This window comes from Poecilia mexicana, unplaced genomic scaffold (genome assembly GCF_051168715.1).
Source record: "Poecilia mexicana isolate PSO_F unplaced genomic scaffold, ASM5116871v1 scaffold_5, whole genome shotgun sequence".
In the NCBI taxonomy this organism is placed as follows: domain Eukaryota; kingdom Metazoa; phylum Chordata; class Actinopteri; order Cyprinodontiformes; family Poeciliidae; genus Poecilia; species Poecilia mexicana.
Window position 1 is genome coordinate 24,644,031 of NW_028263374.1, and position 25,196 is coordinate 24,669,226.

The window sequence follows — 25,196 nt, forward strand, 5'->3', positions numbered from 1 at the left end:
TATGCAATGAGCCCTAGGAGTCTAAGAAAAGCCCACTATGAGGAGAGTGCTTCCTCTAACACTTCCTGAGAATAAGAAGAGAGTTTAGTGCTGATCTTAGAGAGCTCTCAACTGAGAGGCTGTCTAAAGTGACAGGCGAGTGGAATGGAAAAAGGGGTGCGCGGTACTACAACAACACTCTTCTTCTTTAAGAGGGGTCAACGTTTCATCTCTGCTTTCAAAAAAATAAAAAATAAAAAGCAACAGAATTTCCAATGAGGGATACACAGAGGATGTGTTCACTGCAGAAAATTGTGTTTTATCCACAAACAGCTGCTACGACTCAGAAAATAAACAACAAATGCCTATAGACAAGATTTCCTAAATTGTTAGTCATTGTGTAAAGGTCCCAGTATGGATTGTTTTAACTTGCTGTTTACATTGCAGCTCAGATAATTATTCTGTGGAATTTGTTCTGCTTCTGCTGTTTTCCTGTATTGGCTTTGTTTCTTTCTTTGTTTCTTTCTTTTTTTTTCTGCCAGCCCATTTCTCAATGTTTTGCCCTTGGTTTACCATGGTGACTGACAATTCATGATTTGGCCAAAGGGCAAAAATCCCAGCTTGACAGCTGGATGACCAATTAGGAGGAGGAGATAGACAGGTTCCTCCAGTCTGGGTGATGGATGTCTCTTCTGCCAGGAGGAATATCTGAACAAAAAATATGTGCACCTTTTCTTACGGCATGCAACACAACAAGGCTGGCTTCTTAAACAAATTTTACAGTTGCACACACCATCATGTGCAGCTACGAAGTGAGACGTTTCTCTGCCTTTTTTTCCCCGAGCATGAGGAACCGATTTTGACAAATTGCTTTGCATGTTATTGCATCATCAGGTGACAAAAAACAAAAAAAACAAAACTGCATATAAATGACATGGTAGCTCAACCAGAAATCAAAGAAAATGAACCAATTTTCTAACAAACCGGCAAATATTTAGGTCCTATGGCTTAACAGAGGTATTTCAAGAAAAGAATTGACCTCCAAAACAAAATGAAGCAGCTTGAAGGCGTTATTTCATGTTTATCTTTCTTGCCGGCAGAACTGTAGCCTCCTTCCTCCACGGAGCAAATCGCTCAGCATTTAATAATAAAAAAAAAAAAGACATAAACCCACATATGGTGCTGCGATAATGTCAGCGAACGGAGCTGAAAAACAGCTTCAACATTCTGCCCCAAAAATCCATGTTTTGTTAAGTTCTGGTAAACCACAACTGCAAGACAAATGTGTGTGACTGAACACCTGAAACCATGTTATTTGAAAGCAAATGTGGAAAGACCGTTGTATGTGCCGCAGTTGGAGGGTAGCAGCTGGTCATTGAGCTAAAAACAGAATTCTATATAGTCAACCAAGCACGCAAATCTTGCAGATTAAGAGGAAAGGGAACGGCATACCCCTGAGAAAGCCAAAGACATGATTTATAGCTTCAGTGATAGACAGAGCTACTGTATGACCAGTTGGAAATAATAACACCTTTTATTTACATTCAAGGAGTGCGAGGAGCTCCCAGCCTCGAGAAACTTGGCTTAACTAATCTGTCAACACAAGCTGAGCTCATTAAGGTGCAAGGGAGCTTTCACCAGAGTTCTAACATTTTTTTTAAGTGTTAGATTAATTTTTAATGTCTATTTTACAATTAGGCAAGCTTTCTTGTCACTGGGGCATCAGTGGTGGAGAGTCAATTAAGTAGATTTACATGGTATTCACAGTTAAGATGTTGATAAAGGGGTTTCAGTTAAGTTGCAATACAGCTCAAAAGTTCACCCTTTACCCATTAAGACTGCACTGAGCAGAGTTTTTTCCAAGGAATAGAAAGATGAGCAAGGAAGCTGGGCAGTTGATTTTGGCAGGGTCTACTGGAGTGTGAAATATTGTACTGCACACACAAACACTCATAAAGTGGAGCACTCGCAGAGCACTGGCTGTTGACAGAATGATACAGTATGGTGTTCCCAAGGGCCCCAAGCAGGATGTAAGACGGTAATCTCTACACAGCCAAGATGAGTTATCAGTCAGTGCGACTGAACTTGTCAACAAAGCAAGCAGACTAGAGCAAAAACCAAAAGCAAGAGATGCAAACGGGTAAGTTATATGGGCCTGAAACAATTTCAGGTCCCACACCGGAGAAGCAACTGTCTTTGTCTGACATCATATCTCAGAGCTGCTTCTTACTTTTCATTATGATGAAATACTCTGTAATCTCACTTCAGCTGGGGCTGGGTTATCTTCCATCACACAACGCACATTCCCTGGCACAACCGTTGTTTGTTTATAAGCACATACAGTGAAGTTGGAAATATCCCAACATTAGAATGTAGATTGTGTCATTAGAATGACAGAAGACTCATTATATTTTAAAACAGAAATTTACATACTTAATAGAGAAATGTATTCTATTTTCATATGTTGAGAAATAGTGATTGTGCTATTATTGAGCAGAAAATGTTTTAATTTTCATTCAGATTTCTATTAAAGTCAAGACCTTTATAGATGGTTGCTCTGATTAAATAATCACATCTAAACTATCAGTTTGAACAAACAAAACAAAACAGTCATAGCTGTTCATATTAATCATATCATATTAGCTTTCAGTATCTGCAGCTGTCTTATTTTACTGAACACCAGTAAAATAGTGAATACTGAACAGCCATCTGAAATGATTATTATTTTTTCATTATTATTATTTTGTAGCATGCATCAAGATGTTTTATGTCTTATGCAGTATTTGTAGTTGTAATATCAGTGTACATTAGTCATTAAAATATTTCAGGTCTAATTGACACCATATTTCATGGCGGAAAGACGTCAACTTAAGCAATAAATTGCAAGTTGGAACACTTACAGACCCTGTCTAGTGCAGTGAGAAAGAAACCTGGCCACTGACAAAAGCTTATGGATTTATTAGCACGCCTTCCATATTTCCCAAACCCCTGAAACCTAAATAGAACTGTTTAACAGATCAGTAGATTTAAAATTTTGCAGAGGAAAGTTCTGTAAAGCAGAGGCCAATATTTTTATAGGCCGCAGCCTACGAGAACATGAGTGTGACTCGAGAATAGCGAGGCCATACAAATGACATCCATCCATCACTCCAATCATTTAAGTGTTTTAGGAGTTCTGTGATATGACTCACTCAGTGCAGTCGAAATACCTGCAGCAAAATTTGACAGGGATCGCTTTTTATCAAACTGACAGCTTTTCAGATACCACTCCTAATTGATTTGATGGAATACGCAAACCTCCCACGCCTTGCCTACAAGTCATCAGTTGAAAATGAATGATGAAAAATGCACGTACATCATGTACTTTACAGATGTCTGCAGATGTGTGTTTTACATGGACTGTCTCCTCTCTCTCTCTCTCTCTCTCTCTCTCTCTCTCCATGGCCTTCCTTTTTTCTTGAGCTCTTACGGGAGCCTTCAGACTGTGTTATGCATGTATTAGACCACAAGATAAGATTTTGCTTAGGCTTTAAATGCACAAAGCTGAATTAGAGACTGCTGGTGGACTGATTTTTCCCTTTGATTTTGTTTTACATGAGATGATATCTGCATTAGTCAAGAGAACAGCAATCTCCATGCCAACCAATTTGATTGGCACCTAAGGCAAATTACAGTAAAGTACATAAAGTGGGTGGTTCTAGATAAAAGATTCAATGGGGAAGGCAAAAGGATAAAATAACAAGAACTTTGGATATACTCTAAGAAATATGGCTATGTTAAAAATGAGAGCATGCAGTCCATGCTACATTTACTGGCACTCCTAATAAGGATGTGTAAAAAACCTTAGTGCAGAAGTATAACTGCATACTTAAAATTTAGGAAAAAAACTCCAACCTTACCTTTGATTTGAGTACATGCGGAAAACATATTAAGAAATAATTGTTTTTTGACAAAATCATTACTGGGGAAAATACTAGCACTTCTAAGAATCCCTTTAAAATAAATAAAGTTCTTTAAGTTAAACAGAGATTCTTAGGAACTTTTAATTAGTAATTCAGGCCTTTTCCTCCATGGTATAAAAATAAGATGACATGAGATAAATTTATTTGAGCTGGATGATGACCCTACATTTACTTTGACAACACACACAATGAATATGACGGTGGGAGATGAAATATATTTCATTCTTAAAAACTGCAGGTAAGACGGGTTAACAAGTCTCTACAACAACCAGTAGAGACTATATATACAGTTCGACTTCACCAGCTGCGGAGGTTTGATGCTTTGAAAAGTAGTTTTTCTATACTACCACCACATACATAAACATATAACATTTGACAAGCTGTACAATGACTTGACCGCTTCGGACCGCTCCGATTTCAAATCAGGGATATTCCACATGTTGGATTTTCTTGGCCTGATATCACAGTGTGTGGTGTTCAGGAAAAACACGAATGCCGTCTGTTGAATGTGACGTGCAGCTAATCAGAGATAATGGAAACACACATGAAAATCCAAAAATGCTGGAATCAGAACAACTGCTATGGTGCACCAGAAAGTCCAGTGGACATTGGAAACGTCTTTGCATTGGTTTTTCTCTGTTAAATACAGTTCACAAACTCTCACCATTACTCTCTGAATCGGCCAAGTTTGTTTATTCCAGCTTGGTGAAATAATACAGAAGACGGTTCTGTCCTATTGTGAAAAAGAGGTTGTTCAAAGTATTCGCAGCATTGACACCAATAAATGCTTCAACAGCAATTTTAGTAAAAACTATAACTTAATATATTTCCCCCATTAAAAAAAATAAATAAATACTCAAATTATAGGTGTGATGTATGAGGTTTAAAAGTGTAAAATTGTGCCGCTGCAGAAAAAGACAAATTTAATCTTATGCTTTTTACACAGATTTACTTGGGGTGGCAATAAATGTGACGGATACTGTATATACTTGGACACATTTATAAGTGAATTTGTGTAAACGATAGGTACTTCTTTTTATTGTAACAGCTTGTTTTTATTTGGGTGATAAAAGGATTCCTCCACATATTAGAGTCATCACAGAACAGCAAACTTATCTAGTTTATGACCTATTCTATGAGCCTTTACAGCCCTTTCATCCTCTAAAAGATGCTTTAAAAGCTGTTGTAAATTCCTGTTCAGGAGTTCTGGCTCCTTATCATTTAAAGTGTGGTGGTAAGGTTCATCTACTAAGGTTAAGAGCTGCTTTTTTCACAAAGAGTAATAAAGATTGTCCAGCAACATATCAATCACCGTTTAAGGCCCACAGTTTACTATACATTCAAACACATTTGTGTATTGCTTCTTGTTTGTATAGTTTAATTCACATCTATATACACTTTGAATAAGAGACTTCTCAGAAAGAAAAATTTTTTCAAAGAAATTGAATATTACCAAGTTGAAAAGGTAAGTAATATTACTTTGAACCTACAGTGGAGGAAAAAAATATTAGTCATCCCATCTTGCTTATACTTGACAAAAAGAACTGATGCTCATAAAGCAGGAGTTGGGTAATCAAAGAACTGAATGAAATGGAGTGAGTCTTAAAGTATTAAGAAATTCAAAGAGTCACACAGCACAGAACAAGCCTGGAAGACACAAGGTAGTGAAATATTTCAATGACAGTGGAAAGAAAACTGATCATAGATCCCAGAACAGCTTCAAAATAATTAATGACTTGGCCAAGTCATTAATTGCTGAATTAAAGAAAACAATCTCCAGAGCAGTGCTCATGGTTGCCATGCTAGAAGACAAAGAGATGACCAAGACACAGTTTGGCAGCTGACTTCACTAGGGTTTATTTCTACATTTTTACATATCCCTCTTTCTTAATGAGTCCTTCCACCTTGTCAGGATTCCAAGTTCTAGCTGCAGTGAAACTAAAACCATGTTTCACTGATGGTGTTCTTTGAGTTATAGGCCTTCTTTCTCAAAACATAAAGCAAAGAGCTCCAGTTATGTCTCATCTCACCAAAGAACATGCTTCTAGTAAGCCTTAGCACACTTCAATCAGGATTTGATTGCGTCTCATCTGTGGAAGACTAGCGTTTTTTTTTGCAATGACCTAAAAGGTCACTGGATTAAGCACCATCTCCAAAATACGCCAATGAAACTGACTTGCCTACACAAACCCCTGACTTGAATACCAGCAAATATTTGAGGGCTGAACCAAATAAGATGAATCTATGCTATAAGGCGATCAAATCTGAAACAGCTTGATGGATTCTAAAGAATTGACTAGAATTTATCTGGAGATGTTTGGAAAACTGCAGCAAACTACTGCAAATTGTACTACAGTATGCAGTAGTACAGCAGACTGTAGTACTAATTATTCTGACTGGCAGTTTTTATTTTCGTGGACTAATTTGATTCTCAGGAAATTGTAGCATCCAAAACAAAACTAGGATGTTTGAAAAAGATATAAGTTTAACAGCACTTGGGAAATACTAGGAGTTTTAATAATTTTGCCCTCAACATTAGCTTTTCAATTACTCAATTTAGCCAGGTTTACACAATTAGCTGTAATATATTGCCTGTTTGCAACATTGGAGGTTTACCAACACTACACTACCGCACATGACAACCTAAGATCACAGCAAGGGCTTGACAAATTAGTTTTGCATGTTATCATATATCAAAGAAATGTCTCTCAAAACCACGTTGCATGCCATATATCCCTTTACTTGGTGTGCATTTGGTTTCTGGGTCAAGTACTAGGGGAAAGAGTAACAAGATCCTAAGACTTCCCCATGTTTAATGATAAATCTTACTCATCTGGGGCTGTAAATGTTTCATGAAGTCTAAATAAATGAATAGCTTGTTCCCGCTGCAAATCTGTCTGCATTTCCTGAAGGCTAACTAGCTCTAACAAGCTAAGGTGCAAACAAACTAAACACCCTCTATTTATAATTAATTTAAGAAAAAAAAACAGAAGAATTTAAACACATTTTAAAATATGCAGCCCAGTACGAAAAAAATCAAAGCTTAAGATTCTCTTAAATTGATTTATTTATTTTTTTTTATCTTGAAACGCTTATATAAACACTGTAGAAGTTAACATTCTGTATGAGTTCTGTATGAACTTTGCCCAAATTGCCTCAAGAATACACTTTGTACCTTAGTTAAGCATAAAAACACAACTTGTACATGTAAGTAATACCTCAGGTTACTGTCTTTTACTGGCTTATACAATAGCAGACAAACTGAAAATTCTGGTCTTATGGTACGGCAGCATGTTAAGTCTTGCCTCATTTCAAGGGGCATTCTGCTTTCCTTTCCATCTCTCCGTGTGTGATGTGTGCATATTTGTGCAAAAACACATTTGTGTGCATTTGCAAGTGCAATAATGGGATGGCACCCTGCCCTATGATTTTGATTTAAATGAACAGTAAAAAGTTTTAAAAATTTGCTAAACTGACACACATAATGATCCAAAAATTTCTTGCTAGTCATACTTGATGTATCATAAGGGCACGATTTCTGTGTAACTAGATTCTATTAAAACAAGAGCATTCACTGAACACTCTTTGCCAAACATATATTAGATATAACATACTGGCAATGTTCAACATATGAAACTAACAATGTCTGCTGCATAACAAAGTTAAGTTTAACACAGTCTTAGTTTGAAACGGTCTAACAGTTTGTGCTGATTCCATTCAGTTAAGCTTATACGCAATTTCCAGTAAACATAAGAAGACATTTTACTAGACAAACAGGTCAAATTCATACTTGAAAAGCTGTAATCCAATCAATGCAGTAATATCGCTGCTTAGCTGGATCCACATTCAATGACATGAAACTTAATTTTACCTTTGTTAAAACACAGTGCAGTTTATTCAGTTTCTGTTTTCAAGTGTTTAAAAGTAACCTATTTAAACAAGACAGACGGTTAAATTAAGACGTTATAAAAAATATTGTTTTCAAAAGTAGTATAAGTTGGGTTTATTTTATATAATAAAGTTACTATCACACAGGCATATCATTTTGATCATATCATTTCAATCTCTTTTAAACATTCCTAAGATAAACTCAGATCGAGTGGAGTAGTAGTGGAGCAAGTCTGCTCATCTGTCAATATTATTTTTGTAGGTTGTGCAAAACATACTTGACATCCACAATGATAAATTAACCTAGAAATATGTTTGATTGGCAGCACTTCCATAAAAAAAAACACCCTGATGTCACGAAATAAATCAAATCAGATAAGAAAGTAACACCCTTAATAGCACAGTCTTTCATCCATGATGTATTATGAGCCGTTTTCTGTTTTCCCAATGACGGGTTTTCACTCCTGCTTCAAGGTACAACATTTCATGGCTATGTGTCACAAAGAGGAATTTGAACAGTGTTATTGATGTGGACGAGGTCAAGCTAAGAGAGCTGATCTGTTGCCAGTCAATACAACCTGTCTGCCAACAAAGTCATCAGATCAGAGCTGTTTCTCTGTCTGTGCAGGATCCTGCAGTCTCCACCCTTCCTTTACGCACACAGAGACACACACTACACTGACCAGCTCATCCACCTTCCAGACATTGGGGTAATTACTCAGTGGGATGGTAAACAAAATGTGTTCTAATGTGTTTGATGTTTCGGGGTGAATAACACTGGAGAACAGATTTTAGACAAATTAAAACTAGGCCAGCAACCTCAGCATGTTACCTGTCAGAAATTATTTTATATAGCAGGCAGCCAAAGAGGGAGGATAGATGTAAGGGTGTAATTATGTGTATTAATGGGTGTTTTACTTGTGCTTTACATACCTGCAGTCATGTGGGAACTGTAAAAGAGAAGTAATGATTTATTCTCATCTAGCAGCACACCAAAGACACCCTGTCTGGACTGTTGTTCTCCTTGCCTCTGTCTAACTTCTCTCCTTTCTTCCTGTTTCTTACAAACCATCCCTCCTCACCTTCTTCCTTCCCTTTCTAACTTACCCTAATTTATAGGCATGATTTTTCTTTCTCTTGCACCATGTGGTCCTTTATTTCACCCACAACACACAGCTCATGTTCAGTTATAATACTGTTATACACCATGTTCCATAAGAGCTGCCAGTGTACCCCAAAACAGCAATGACTGTTTAACCATCACCACCCCATCTGCTTTTACTGATGTGGACCACACATTTCATGGAAAAAGAGAAGCCAAAGGGATCACACGGGAGGTAAGGCATCTTGGTGGATTCCAGGCCTGTGAGCTAGTTCCTACCCCATTCTCACTTTAGAAGAGTTATGGTGGGGTCACGACCCTCTGGAGGTCCATAAAGCAGAGCAAAGGGAGGTAGTGGAAGACAGTTTTTGAGCCACATGCTTCACCAACTGCCTGCTTTTACTTCTGGCACCATTACTGCATTTAATTACTCATACGCCGAGAAACAAAACGCCACAGAAGAACCCAAATATCACTTTCAGTACAGGCACCCCTAAAGCCCTTGCAATCAACATCCTCTTAATCAACGACAACAAGACACAATGGAAATTGGGTTGGCCTGCCATTAAGGTACCATAAGGACTTGAGTTACTCATACAAACATAGCCTTGTAGATATTGGATACCAGCACTGCACAAACACAGCGTTAATGGTTTCATGGTGGTCAGCTGTGAAAGAAGACATAAAGCAGTAATGGTAGGGGAGTGAGAAAGAGAAAGACTTAATAGAAGCAGAATGACACTACCACGGAGAGAGTTTAAAATATGTTAGGGCAAAAACAGAAAGCTGATTAAAAACAATGAATTGCTTCTGTCCTTCATCTGTTTACATGACATGAATAGGCTGAAGTCAGCAACTTGTTAAAAATCTATTTTAGAAGGAAAGCAATGTCTCATCTGACATAATTGGGCCAGCTCCCTTTTTGTAGAAAAGTTGTTCACTCACTGAATATAAAGATAAGTAGAAAATGAATAAATCATTATCAAGTTTGACTAGTCATATAAAAGAAAAGAAAATACTTTGAAGAAAAGTGCTTCTGTTTTGCACATTGTGAAAATATACGTCCTTATGCACCATCTAAATGTCATTTTGCAAATGATCTTTGGCAGTTCAAATATATTTCAAGTGAATACAGAACACAGACATAGAAAATCAAAGGACACAAAAACATCAGGAAAATATATTTTTTTAATAGTCAAAACACAAATGCTGCATATCAAACAGTGAATAGAGGAAAAACTATGCTCAAACCTATGTTCCAACCATGCACATATATTACACAAAAACTTTCATGAAAAAAGTGAAAGGAAATCTCAGACCTTGGGCTTACATCTCTGTGATTTACCGTTTTCCCAACAATACCTCCAACGAATATCAAGCAGTGTCGTAAATTGTCTGGGAACATTGGGCAATAGGACTTCTAGTGTGACAGACATCTTGTTATTGACTTATTTTTCCCACAAATAGGGGCTTCCGTAGCAGTTTGCTTTTCGTAATCCTCTTCACTTTCTTCTCAGAGTCCGACTCTAATGATAAATGTAATAACTTGAACTAATCTCCGTTGTAACTTTCTTCCATTCTTCTGCTGCAGAAAACTAAGATCAAGATTTCATCATATTGTGAAATGTTCAAGAGCTTTTCTTTTTTTTTATTGCACAATCTGTGCCAGGCTGAAAACACAACTCTCAGGTTTTAGAATATTATTTGGCCAATCAGTTTTGCAAAAAATAGTAATAACTTCAATAAATGAGTTGTATTTGTCTAGAACTGTAGCGTATACTAGATTTGTTCTCTAGTCTTACAAACTTCAACAACCTTTTGCATTACCACTTGAAAACAATTAGTACCTCCCTGAACTCATGTGCAGATATCCTTAGTGGTTCTCCATGGTATGTGCAGTCTTTCACATGCTAAAAAAGTAAGTTCCACTTCTGTTTGTTTTGTAGCCATTGCTGCCATTTAGCCCAGTCAGATTACTTAGTTTCTCTTATCTCCCAAATAGCTCACATTTAAGTGTTCTCAGTGTCTGTTCAGCCTTGGGTTTAACTCCAACCATCATGTTTACCAGTGACACAGATGAAAGACAAATTGCTCTTGGGGTACCAGCCATAAAACGGACCACAAACCTCTGTCTGTAAAGGACTTTATGGTTTAACTGCAATAGGAAAAAAGACAAAAGGGATATGTCAGCTCCAAGAGCAGCCTGTGACAGTTGAGCACAGGGTAATGACATCCAAACAAAGCTCGGTGAGAAACCGAGACAGAAATCTGTTGCCCAGAAGGAGGAAAGGCGTATATCCTGAGGCTTGAAGTCAAGAGGCAAAAGCCATGTCAACACACCCAAGCAACTGCTGTTGCTACGGCAACAGGCTAGTGGTGATGAACAGGATGTCATTTCCTTAGCCAAGATAATACTGATCTATATCTATGAGCAATAAAACAAAAATCAAGGAAGCTAGATTTGGTAAAAACCAGTTGAGTGAGGTCAAAGGTTTTCTCATCTTGGTGGTATTTAACAGTCTGAAGCAATACACAAAGGCCTACGTTTATTTCTAAAAAACATTCACAAAAGGCAGCCAAAGCTGTAAAAGGATACCGCTAATCAAGAAGTTGGTTTGGTTCTGCTGTCACTTTGAATATAAAACATTGAAAAGCATTTTTTTTTCTTAAAACACATAATAAAAACTTTAAATGATGAGTAAGCTCTTTTTATAAAGAACATAAAGTCTGTTAAACCGCTTCTTAATACCTTGTTTTGCTCTTGGAGCCACTTTCCCTAAATCAAAGGATTAACCACTAAAATTACCACTCTGCCTCTCATTCTCAGAAAATACCCACACATTACTCAGGAGACTTCTGTGCGTCTTCATTTTTCCATAATAAAAGAAAAAATGTGTGCAAACCAAGAAAGAAATGTTTTAACATAAAATACATAGAGGGGTGTTTCTAAAAGTATGAAAAGTAGGTGCATTAACAAGCTGTCAAAGACTGGGAGAAACAAAACATGTTTCTATGTGCATATAACATTCAGTCATGTTTCTGTCATCAATTGAAATAAAAAAGAGATAAATACCGTATTTTCCGCACAATAAGGCGCACATAAAAACCTTCAATCAGCCGCTGACTTCATTTTCGCCCGTAGAAGAAGAAGCGCGCGGTGCATGCTGGGATAGTTGTCAGAACGCTGGTTTGTTAATAACGTTTGACCTATCTACCTACCGACCATCTAGAATCAGGTTGTCTGCAGGTCATTTAGCACCACGTTCTCCACAAACATGCTGTGCGCGAACAGAGAAGGGTGACCATCGTCCGGCCACACCCCGGCCCAGTCGCGGAAGGCTCTCCTCACCAACTGGAGTCGGACTGTTTTGTTGACATTCTTTATGTCAACAAAGTGGCTTTAGACATTCATCCGGGGTGCTTCGACTAGAGTTACCAAGGGACCAGCCCCTATACATTTAAAGCCGGGGGGGCGTTTGGGGGAGGAGAGACAGAGACTGCGGTGGCAGCGTGTCGGTTGGTCTGTGTTACCCAGAAAGCAGTTGGGCACAATATCGCAACACCAACACCGTGAGTGAAACAATGACTGGGACACCCTACGATATAAAGTACTCGGGGACCATTTCTTTAACACATCCATATTTGTAGAGTATGGAACAAATCGTGTCTCTTTTAGGTTCAATACGGGACGGGTGGCAATCCTAACTCTATCGTCTATTCTATGCGCCTTATAATGCGGTGCGCCTTATATATGAAAAAAGTTTTAAAATAGGCCATTCATTGAAGGTGCGCCTTATAATCCGGTGCGCCTTATAGTGCAGAAAATACGGTAAATAAATGAACACATTTAGGTATGTTTGTAGCTTCTTTCCTAAGCGATCTTGATGCATTTTTACATAAAATTTAAATTAAGTATACAAAATGAAATCTGTGCACACAATTTAAACTGTTTTCTCAGAATACATCAACAGGTGGCAAAAAGGAAAGTAAGAGTTAAAACAACCGTGCTGCCAGAAAAAGTTTGACAAACATTAGGCACAGACATGGGAATCAAGAGAAACAAAACCATACAGATAAACCATAAAGTGAAGGACTAAGCCAGCTGAAGCACAGAGTGACTGATTCACAAGCCCAGTGAGCGGCTGGCATGCAAATCAACCCTGTATGGGGTTAAAGGCAGGATGAGAAGCGGGTGCGTGAAGAGGCTTCACAGGCAGTCATTTGCCAGCATTCAGCTCCCATCAATATCAGGACCGATTAATGAGGGGTTGGGGGGAGTGCAAGGAGAGGGCAGGGAGGACAGCAGGGGGGCAACGACCAGGTGTCGGAGGAGACACAGAATGGAAATAAAGAGGGCGCACGCAGTGATCCGCGAGGAATTTCAGCAGGACAGCAACAAGAGCATTGGGTGAAATGAGGGGGGTAACTCATAGCTGTGTACTGAAAAAAATGTATTCTTAAAAAGTTGCTTTTTGTATTAAGGGCTTGTACCTATCACAGTATTAATAAAAGGGCATGGTGACACACATCAAAATTAAAAGCATAAAAGAAAAATCAAATTGCACTTGGTAATGAAGATCTAATTTCAAACTTTGTCAGAAAAAAAATATGGATCCAGATTTGAACCATGGAACATACTACAGCTTTCTCCATTATGTAGTGAAAGTAAATTAAGCTTGATTTCTGTTTATGAGCAGATGCTCATAAACAGCAACTGCTCATTTCTCCTTTTAAGAAAAGGCTTTAAAGATTAACATCATGTCCTAAACTTGGGCAGTGCTCCTCCCCAAAAGAAAAATGTTCCAGTGTAGATGACAAAGGGCCATGCTTCTTTAGGCATCTCTGGACCTAAAGTTGTGTTTCATTTTCCATTGTGCCTGTTGTCCATGTGGGTGGCCATGCATGTGTGTGTGCTTGTGTTTATGAGTGAAGTGTGTGTGTGTATGCATCCGGGTCATGCATGAGTGATCCTGTATGTCGTTTCAGTGCTTAAGTCTGTGTGTTGAGCAGAGTTTATGTGTGTGTGCCTCTATAAACTTGTGCTGGCACAACACAAAGGCAACAGCGGAGAGTGGTTAAGCATGTGTTTTTATGCTATGGGCCTGGGGGAATGTGGATTTCGGAGATTGCAGGGTGATGAGGTGGCAGGCTCTGGTCGTAGTCCTGGAGTCCTGCTCCTCTCATCTGCGATGGCCTGGCTCATGTGACCAGAGGTTCTCACAGAAGACCGAAGCAGCCAGAAACAAGGGGCAACGTGTTAGGGCCACATGCCTGTTTCATTGTTGGAATGAGATGCCTCACTGCTGAATGCGACAAATCAATCCTGAAACATCAGCATCACTTGCCAAACCGGACCAGACGAGATTGGACAGAGGAAGCACTGTGCTCACTCATCTATGGGAACTGACTCAGTTTGCTTTTCCCGTTTCTTAACTCATTATTTTTCTGGATCTGTTGTTTGTTCCTTGTGGCAAAAAAACAATGACAGATATGTCTTCTATCTCATATTTGAGTATCAGCTTTACAGTGAAAACATGAATAAGGCATTCTACACTTTTAAGATCAAAACTGATCTCTTTGTTGCTTTTACAAAGCCAGACATCATAGAATGTGCAAGAGTGTAATTTCCTGATGCTCCTTATCCTCTATCACAGCCACCACATTCTGTCTGTTAGTGTGTTCATATGGTGAAGGTGTGGTAGCTCACAACACTTTTACAACTACTTTCTGGTTGCGCAGCTGTGAGAATTCAAATGTGAAAAACAAATAGTCACGCACAACTATAAAGTGCTGACTTGATGCCTTCAAGTTAAAAGTGCTGGTTTGGCAAAGAACAGTTTATGGAGTTTTTCTTTTTTTGGAAAAAGTGAAAGACAGCTGTAATGCAACATAAAAAGACCACATTATTACTAGGAGGGGCAGAAATAAGGAATTTATGTTGACCTTATGTTTTTGAAAAGTGTATGCTAAACAAATAAAGTTAGTGCAAAAACACTGGTTTGGAAGCCTAACGAAAAAGAAGAGGCCAGGAGTAGATGCAATGGCCTCAAAGTTTGCTAGTCTTCTGAAAATAGTGTTTCAGTGGTTTTTCTGTGGGACAATGAAGTGAAAGTTGTCAAGTCAATCAAGGAATACTGAATAAAATGATATACAAATAAGACAGGGACTGGAGTCGTGAGTCAAGAAATAGATTGACTCATATCTTTTTATCAACGTGCATACTGACAGTAAGTAAAGACAGAGATGGAGAAGGGAACCGTAGAGAAAGATTGTTAGTTTGTGACAACCCTTTAATGGCACCAGTTGGTTTCCTTCCCCAATGACTTAAGAGTGTTGAGCCCTTCTGTGAATAATCATACAAGTCAGATTCAGACAAGGGTTAAGAGGTTAATGGATCCTCTGTGCTTTTCCTTCCTCTGTTCAATTTACTGTAATTAATGCTTAGAGGTTATTGTCATACAATATCCTAATTGTCCAAAGTAGTATGTAATTAACCACATCTGTATAAAGGTGTCTGCAACTGTACAAGTCTGGGCGGAAAATCTTAGGAAGGTATCCAGACAACAATGTGCCACTTACTTAGGATAGAGCAATTCTAAAACAACAACTTTCTCTTTTCTCTCTTTGAAAATGGTATAGAAATTCAGCAATAACCAGAAGTCAGGGAGATTTTGAAATTCTGTCACATGTTGAGTTTCTGCATAATATCCAAGACAAAGTAGTGTCTGCTTTCTTTTTCAATTGTTTCTAAATATACTTACTTTTTTTTTTTAACCACATAGCTATTTTATGGAAATGTAGAAATCTCTAAATGACAAGTAAGAACTGCCATGTTCTTATCCTAAGACATACTTGTCTAATCCATTAGCATCAGAAATTCATGTGCTCAAAAAGTCCTGGTAATTGCCATTGAAAGTGACATATGAATACTAGAAATTCTAAATATCATGTCATCTACTATAAACCTAAGCACTTGTGCTTTTCCCCTCTAATGGAGCCTTTTTTGATGATACGGATGGTAAAACTCCCCTGACAACATGCTGCCATGGCTTATCTTTGGCAAAGAGTGTGTGTGCGTGCATTAATTTTCCTGTGTATTCTATCTGCTGGGGTGTGTGCCCGCATACATTGAGCAAATTCAGCTAGCCCAGTGCTGAGACCTGATGCTTGCGTGAGCATGTGTGTGTAAAAGAGGAATGGTGAGTGTTTGGTTCTCTGAGTGTCTCTCCTATTGTCTAGCTCTTTCTAGATAATGGGTGTATATTCACTTTAGTCTTTGGATTATTTGGCTGACTCAGTTAAAGGATTTTCATCAGACAATTCTTACAATATCCTCAAGCTGAGTTAAAAGGCATAAATGAATGTTTTATTCCATTATTCAGTACTGCTTCTATGTTAAGCCACCAACAACTACAAAGGTACCAATCTGCATATTAAAAACATTCCTGCCCAAAAGGATGGATATGTCTCACATGCATGGGTTGGCTCTCACAGCTTGATTCAGATGTTTTATAAGGGCACGCTGTCTATATTCAAAACCATTTGTCTCAACAATTTAGCCCTTAAAATTTAATATCCAATATCTTGCAAAAACTAAAACTCTGTACTGTTTCTAGGAGTGTTTTAGAGATTCACCAAAGTCAAAGTTACCTGCCATCAATTGTTATTTATGAGGAAGAATTAATTCCTAGAAAGTTGTGGGACACTTTGAAAAATACAATGACCTTGGCAACTGGGCACAAAACAATAATGCATTCACACCTTTGGCAGACTTTATGCAAACGAATTGAAACCAGAATATTTGATAAGCTTTTTGCTTACAAAGGTTACATGGCTGGAGGTTTTCCAAGCAGATTATTTGATGGTGAATCCTTTGTAGAGTTCCCTGTATTATGGCTGTTAATATTTGGGCTGTGATAGTAAAAAGGTAGTAAATTTTCAGCACTGTAGTAGCTACAGAGGGCACTGAGTGATTGTGGGTTGTAATTAATTTACTGCTAGATTACACTGGATAATACCCGTACCATTATAAAATTAGGTTGACAGTTGTCTTGCCATAGATAGTATGATGCAAATTTGAATACACAAAAAAGGAGGTAATTTACATATTTATGAAAGATACAGTGACCCAGGAGACATGTCTAAAATGAAAAGTATATGTATTAGCACAATTACAGGGGAAACCCACCTATAAAACTCCTTGAAACATAAAAAACTGAAAAGGATGTTGCATTCCTAAGAGGCATTTTCACAAGGAGAAGCGGTTCTGCTTAACTACTTCTTTAAGAAAAAATATTATGTACTGTATTGGAGTATTGTACAAGAATTTCAACAAATTAATCTGAATACTACAAAAAAATCAATAAGTTTTCATTCATTAAAGGCAAGTTTTGTGTATTTTACACAACACAGGTCTATGGCACTGCACCTCCGCCATTCAAAAAAAGTCAAGACAAACCTCCAAGAAACTTTAACGATTCTTTCTTTTGTCTTAATCTTTCACTATCCTTTCATTTGAGAATGCACAAAAGCAGTCAAAATGGAAAAATGTTTGACCATTCCACAAGCGTTTTCTATCCACATAAACTTCTCCTTTGCCCCTTTGTGTGATTAATACCTTCATGTCTTTCAGAGTCTCTCTCCCACTATCCCAGCCCCACATAGCCCAACCCAGACAAACTTTGGTCCTCATTATACACAGCTTCCACTCTAGTTCCCAAGATTAGGCAAATGAGCTCACAAGCGTAGTCTATAGAAAGAAACCCAGACTGTGCTCTCTTTTCAAAATCAATCTGCACTTTCACTAAAAGCTAAAGGTAGCTAATAACTGTTTTACTTACACAATGTAAAATTTTATTTTTGCTTGATACCATAAACACTCAAAGGTTTGCAAAAATAATGTGCATCTTGTTAATCTTTGTTTGAAATCTAATGATTCTTTTTGAATGAGCATTTCTATCACTGACAATGCAACATTCTTCAACTGAGGAGCAAATCCCCACACAGAAGGAACTTACACAAAACATCACATGCAAACGCTAGTATAATTCAAATTCAGCTGGATCACTTCCTGTCATTTCAAAAGAAGCATACAGCAGTGCAGTACTGCTCACTTAATCTTCAATGAATTGCAGCATGTTCTGTGTGAAAATAATCAGTTTATAAAATTACAGATAGTAAAGGGTTTTCTCTGTGGTTTTAACAATTTTATGCTAAAATCTGTTATAATCTGTTAAACTGTTTATAGTATAATTCATTGCATTAAAATGTCTGAAACATCAGACCAACTAAACATTGTGGTCAAGATAAATGGGGAAACTTTGATATACTTTTATACATTTAATTATTTTACAGATTGCATTTCCTCTTCCTGACACAATCTAAAGTTTTGTTTAGCTTCTTGGAAGCCCAGTTTCATATTCTAACCAGACAAGTCCAGGCAAGATGGTTTTGGTTTCTCAGCAATAGTTCAAAACAGTCTCAACGAACACAAATTAAAATGACTTCCCAAATTGAAAATAGTATGTTCATTTATGAAGGTTTAGGTAGCTGGATTCAATTTCTTCTTTTTTTTTTTTTTTCCTGAGCACAATAAATACCTTAACAGAGTGAGTGAAAGCTTTCTTTATCAGAAAATGAAATCTCATATTCCAGAGTCCCTTATGCAACCTTGGACTGTATCCAGCCTATGTGCATTTCAGTCTGCCAGCAACACAAGGCAGCTATACAAGGACACAGTATTGCATTAAGCGCATGATGCTTTTGCATTTTTATGCACATCTTCCATAGCATGGACAAAGACTTTACTAAACAGTAGACAAAAATGTGACAGAAAAATAGAACATAGAAAATGTACTCAAGTTTTTTTTTTCAGTTTTACTCTTGAAGAATTGCTCCAGATCAATAAAGCAATATACGCAATATATGCTAGTCATATACATATTTTTCCAAGTGAGAAACAATGTTCATAAAGTTTATAGCTTTTTTGAAAATTAACACATGATCTTTTACCCTCTTTTTTACTTGAGAAGATGAAATCCAGAAATCGGTGAAAGCACAAACAATTCACATGCTTGTAGTGTATGCTGCTTGCTTGTGTGCTAATTTGTAGGTAAAAAATAGAATGGGAAGCACTCAGTGTTTAATGGCTACAGGAACCATTTTTGTTGTTAGAATTTAACAGGCATGTATAAAAAGGTGTACAAAAAAGGCTTGAGTGATTAAAGATAAGCAATGCCCAAGCTGCTAAATTATTTCAAAGGTAAGAGTTATTTGGTTTACATGTGTACAGTTTTATTTAATTAGCCTAAGATATCATAGCTGAGATGTGAAATCGGTCTCACTCTTGACTGATGCAAGAGGATGCTGCAGCCTGTTCAAACTTACCGAAAAGTGTGAATCTCACAGTAAGGAGTCAGGATAAAAGCAATCCATCATACTGTTTGGTTCCATCTCAGCTGGAAGAAAGCCAAAACAGCACTTTCAAGTGAGCAGAGACACCTTTGCCTCTTACAGAGCGATAAATCTCATTGATTGGAGTTAAATGCTTTCATTCTGTGGATACTGACTATTACACCAAGCAGCATGTAAAAAGGGGGAAGAGATCATTCACAAACAGCGAGATACTCAACTAACATTCACTTTAGATTAAGTCAATATTAGACTAGATGAGTAAAATACTGCTGCAGATCTGGGGTTTTAGAAACCTCTTGTGATATGACTGCATATAATCAAATACCTTGAGGAGAGTAGGAATGCCAACTATATAACATCACCTATTTTTATTGGAAATCATTGTATTTTTCTCCACTGACCGAACTATTTCCTGCTATGCAGGGGAAGTGTACCTTTGCATGATATACTTTACATTATATTTATTTCTATATTAACAATTGTTCACAAAAGATGCTTAATGCAACAACATTAGGTAACTTCATGATCCAACAACTGCCGTTGTGTTTTAATGATGAAAGGGGAAAAAAAGACAAGTCTGTTTCACTGCAGTGCTTCTTGGATGGACTGCTGAGGTTATTTTTAGCATTGTTGTACTGCAGCACTCAAGAACAGATTTAACCCCCAAAAATATGGTTTTAACATGTTAACACCAACATGTTACAAAATAGCATAATGATTTTTATCATAAACAAATGAAGCTATTTATTAGAGCTATTTACAAGCTGGAAATGTATCCAGAGTGTAAAACTCAACTGATAATATGTATTTTCATTCTCTCAGTAATCAAAATAATAAAATTGTACCATTAAAGTAATACGAGTCAAACTTTTTTTTTTTTTTTTATTAAAACACAAATTACAGAGGTTGTCTTGTGGTTCTATAACATATCATTATGGGAAAATTTTTTTATTATATCCATAAAACCTATGGACTTTGAAAGTCTGAAACAGTAATTATGTTCATCATTGTTTGTCAAATCAATAAATTATTTGTAAAGAACTAAAGACTGTAGCTATGTTTCTTAAAAACAAGTGAGAAACGTAGTTGATACCAGATACTTCCATACAACAAATAAAAACAACATATATTTTTTTTCTCACTGAACACAAGTCAGACCAAACTTCTATAGTTTTAGGTTAGTTTGAATTACCAAAATTATTTATATTTGCTATATGTCTCAATAATCAAAGAGAGAATAGAGTTTATTTATTATTGTCTTCAAAAGTCTTGTGAAGATCCTGATTTATCCACAGTGAAACGAGTCTGGTACAAACATGTAGACCATAAGCATACAGCCAAAGCGGTTGCACAGTGGCAACACAAAAAGAGGATGCAGTGAGCACTTTTGAAACAAATTTACAGAAGGTGTGGGTGAGTTTTAAGGTAAAAAAAAAAAAAAAAAAAAAAACAGATTTAGATAATATATCACCCTTACAAAAGGTCACTTTATGTTATAATTGTTAACCTACAGGGTAAACTGGAAGTTTACACTTACGGGAAAAAAAAATCCAAACCTAAGAGAGTAAGATGCACCACAGTTCATACCATGTCTACAACAGATAGATCAAGAAGTAAATAGAAAACAACTTGAATTAAAATTTCTGAAATTTCCCCATTGAGGAATAAATAATTTTTATAAAATGACAAATATTCAGTGCCTGATTATTCTATTCAGGTGCTGATGCAGAGCTTAATAACTAAAGCAAGGTACGAAGTACAAAAGATAGCTATACATTCCACATTTAGATATGTTCATCTAAATGAGAACTGATTCTCAGAGTTTCCGTTCAGCCTCTTCATCCAAATACCCTATGCTTAAGACCGACTGGTGTCGTGATTATTGCAGGATTTACATTTAAAATGATCACTCAAGGAGAAATTTGGAAATGACAGCATGTCTTTTCTATTTACACTCTCACTAAGTGAACAACGCTCATCTGAGTATCAAACCAGTATAACAACACTGTGCATGTGCAAACAGCTTATTCGCTGGTGCAGCTGCTCACTTCTCTGCCACTCAGCTGCTGAAGCAGAAAGAAGTGTACCTGCAGTTGGAAGAAAACAACTTTGCTTTATAGCAAACAATGGTCTGTCCCAAAAGCATAGCCTGTTCTAATGCTTGATTTCTTTTCCAGGTTTTAATGTTGGAGACCGTTGGAAAAATTAATGAATGACATCATGGTTAAAATATATTTTCTGAGAACTATCAAAGACGTTCATATTTCCGAATTTAAGAAAATGTTCAGATGGATATTTCTGCATATTTATGCAGATTGCATTTATTGGTTGATGTAAATTAGCAGACTCAATAGTTTAGTAATGATACGAATTCAATTTATGGGACAATGAAAATCAAAATGTATTTTCCACTGGCGTTTTAGCTTGCAAAGCAGTAAACAGGTCAAAATATCTGCCTGAAAGTTTCACCCTAAGTGTGCATATGTATGCTGGGAAAAACCTGAGTAAATCAGAAAACATCCATGAAAATCTACTTGTAGCTGACATGAGTGTTTCTGCTCCTGGAAACAAGGCCAGACCTCCTCCTGTTAATGTGAGCAGACATGTTGCTTAATGTACTAGGAAAAAAAGCTTTCCATACACAGCTATTTATCAACATGTAGTCACTATCTATCTATGCAAAATACTGGCAGATGTAGCTCATAGTTTTACGGACCACGTACTCCTTAAGGGCTCAAAACTATACCCCTCCCCCCACTTTAGAGCTCAACATTGCACATCTGACGCTTGGCCCTCATATATATTCTTCACTGAAACCCACTGAATACTTAATCTTGGTCAGCTGTGTCATGCATGTAAATGTGCTTTGTGCGTCTTTAAAATAATTGTAGATAGAAGCAGATGATATGTTGATGATGATAATGTGCGTGCACCCACATCTGCTTCCAGTCTCTCAAAGAGACCAAAATCCTAACCCAACTAACCTATGTCCTGATGCTGGCTGCTGTTAATAAGCACTCACATAACGGCAGAAATTACATGCTGACTTCTGAAATGTTAATAAGGAGATTAGGTATGATTTTCCTTCCTTCAGTGCTCAAACAAAACTTCATCACATCTGTGTAATATATTGCTCTGAATACGCCTCGCCAAGCCTTGCTTCAGTAATCCACACATTAAATAAGTCTCCGTCGAGGAAAAAGTAATTTGTTGCAGTCAATTCGGGACCCAGTAGTCCAAGAAAAATATGTGAATATTGTTTATAGTAAGTCCCTCAGCTATCCAGACCTGTGTCAAGTATGTGCAATCAGCTTGAGTCCACTGACCAGGGAGCTAAAAAGGAACCAATGACTCATGCCCTACTGATGGATCTCTTCGTTGTGAGAATATTTAAGGAGGGGCTTTAACCACATTGCTCAGTAGTCCTGAACAGGGAATGTATGAACAGTAAGCAGGTAAATTCAGTCAATGGTTAAACATATTTACCAGCACTGGTGACTATACTGAGTCAGAGAGTGGTTTCCTGCAGTAAAATTTTCCAGAAACAGTGCAGCTTTCTGAGGCCATTCCTCTTCCTCTATCAATTCCACAACAGAAGCCAGAGCCAAATCAGACAAACAAGTGTAGAAATGTTCCTCGGAAAAAAAAAAAAACACTGGTGGAGAGGCAGTCTTTTTTTTTTTTATATCAGAAGTATAAAACAAGAAGCTAAACTAGCCTGGCTGTAGACTTCTTACGCAATTCTGAACTACCTTCAGTGCTCCTTCTGGGCTGTCTCCAATTGAACTGGTTTTCTCTGGTACATTTTCAGCTGGAACAATCAGTGAATAAAAGGAGAAGTTGTGAACGATGATGTTGACAGTGTGCCTGAAGCTGCAGCAATAGCAGAAATGGCAGCAGAGGAAATGAACAATGTCATTCAGTCCATGTTGACCATGCTTTCAATTATTCAATTAATATTAACAGCCTTCTCGTTCGGCTCGGTACTTCACTCGTTACAGTGCAGGATAGTTGTTTCAGAATTCCATTGCTGTGAAATAATTACAAGTTATAGCTGCAGCCCTCCAATCCTTTCTTCACACACCAATTGCAAGAAAACAAGGACTGTGTCGGCTAAATTATTTTAAGTTTGCTAGAGTTACACTGTTCCTTGAACGCTGGGGAGTCTGTACATTAGTTTATAAACTGTAATCATGCAATCATCGATTATCATTTCATTGAAAAAAAGCCTTGACTTTTTAAATTCATAATTAGAAGTCCTTTTCTTTTTCTCTTGCACACTGTTGGAAGTCAGGATTGGCACAGTTTCTATTAAGACTGTTAAAGTCACTTACAGTTTCCACTGACTTTACTTAATTTTTACACAAAAGCTGTTAATAATCTTCGCTTTATTGGTCTCATTTCCTTGTTGTCCATCACATTCTGGATGTTGCTGCTGCAGTCGACAGTAAACTGTGCTCCCCGATCACTGACCATGATTTAAGTTAACAGACAAACGGCAGAATCGCCCACAACTGACAACCAGGATAAAATAAAAAGTTCGGAGAAATTAAAGTTGTCAAACACTTTTCAGCTCATGCAGTCGAAATGTGCCTATATACCACTTAGCGCATGGGTGTCCATCTCCAGTCCACAAGGATCTGTGTCTTGCCATGTCTCTCTGCTCTAAAACAGCTGATTCAAATGTTCCGCCTACCTTCTCAATATGTCAGACTTCTGCAGAGGCCTGCTAGTGAGCCATTATTTAATTTATGGGTGCTGAACCATATAGAGATCTAAAACATGCCAAATAGAATCCCTTGAGGGCTGAGGTTGGACACTACTGACTTAAGGTACAGCAGAGAGTTGTCTTTACAATTTATATATGTTAAAAACTCAAAACATCTCAGATATATAAGCTGGTGTTGCTTGATGGCCTTCGAACCGTGCATAGTTAAAGGAAGGACATGGTCCATCAAATTGGACAGTCGCTCACAGCGGACACAAACAGTATTATATATCGCAAATGACATATTCACGCAAAATCATCTCAAGGTTTTCTAATATCATACAGCCCTACTTCTAATATTCAACGATGTAGCAAAGTCGGCAAAACACCATGTCAAGGGTGCTTTCAAGTGCAGAAGCAGAGACTACAACTATAACATGTTTCCCTTGCTCACTGAAGTAAAATAAGGTTTTCTCTGCCCCAAATGCCTGCTCCAAGCAAGACACAGGGGCACAAAAACAGACTGTCTGAAATCTGCTACTTTAAAGAATGTAGTGACACCAAGGATCAAACTAAAAGAACACCTATCTTTAAAGGTACCATTTCAAACACCTCATTCGGTTAAGGAGCAAGGCTGACCTAGATGTTGATTTGAAAGTTCTTAACACTCTTTCTTTTTAACCTTACATTGAACTGCGCCTGGTTGACTTAAAGTTAGTACAAAATTCCTCATGTATCCTCTCCGTCTTTTCTGCACTTTTTAGAAGAAAAGGCTCCTGTTAAGCTATGAACAAGTTATATGAAAGTCAATGGCAACTATCTTTATACTGCTGAAACAGTGTAAGGGTGTGAATATGCAATCAAACTCTGATGCGGACCAAAAAGGCCAACTCTGATCCACCTACATACCTCGATCTCAGTTGGGTTGATGTGAGCTCTGGTGCGGTTTGAATGGATATAAAAATGCCAAGTGGGCCAGAGACCTCTCCAAAAGCAGGAAACAGACCAGGGTATTCTGGGTAAATACAACCAAAACAAACGTGCGAGTCTGGCACTAGTGTAAAAAATGAGTCGTGGGCTTTTGCAAAAGACAAAAGCGAAATTTTACAACCGCTAACCACTCTATTTTTGTTTACATTTGGTG

At 37.5% G+C, this 25,196-nt stretch overlaps 1 protein-coding gene across 4 annotated transcripts in view; it reads right to left on the reverse strand.

Moving 5' to 3' along the window:
• ephb2b (eph receptor B2b) overlaps nucleotides 1-25,196 on the reverse strand; it is a 129,815-nt gene that overhangs the window by 88,914 nt on the left and 15,705 nt on the right. The window lies entirely within an intron of this gene.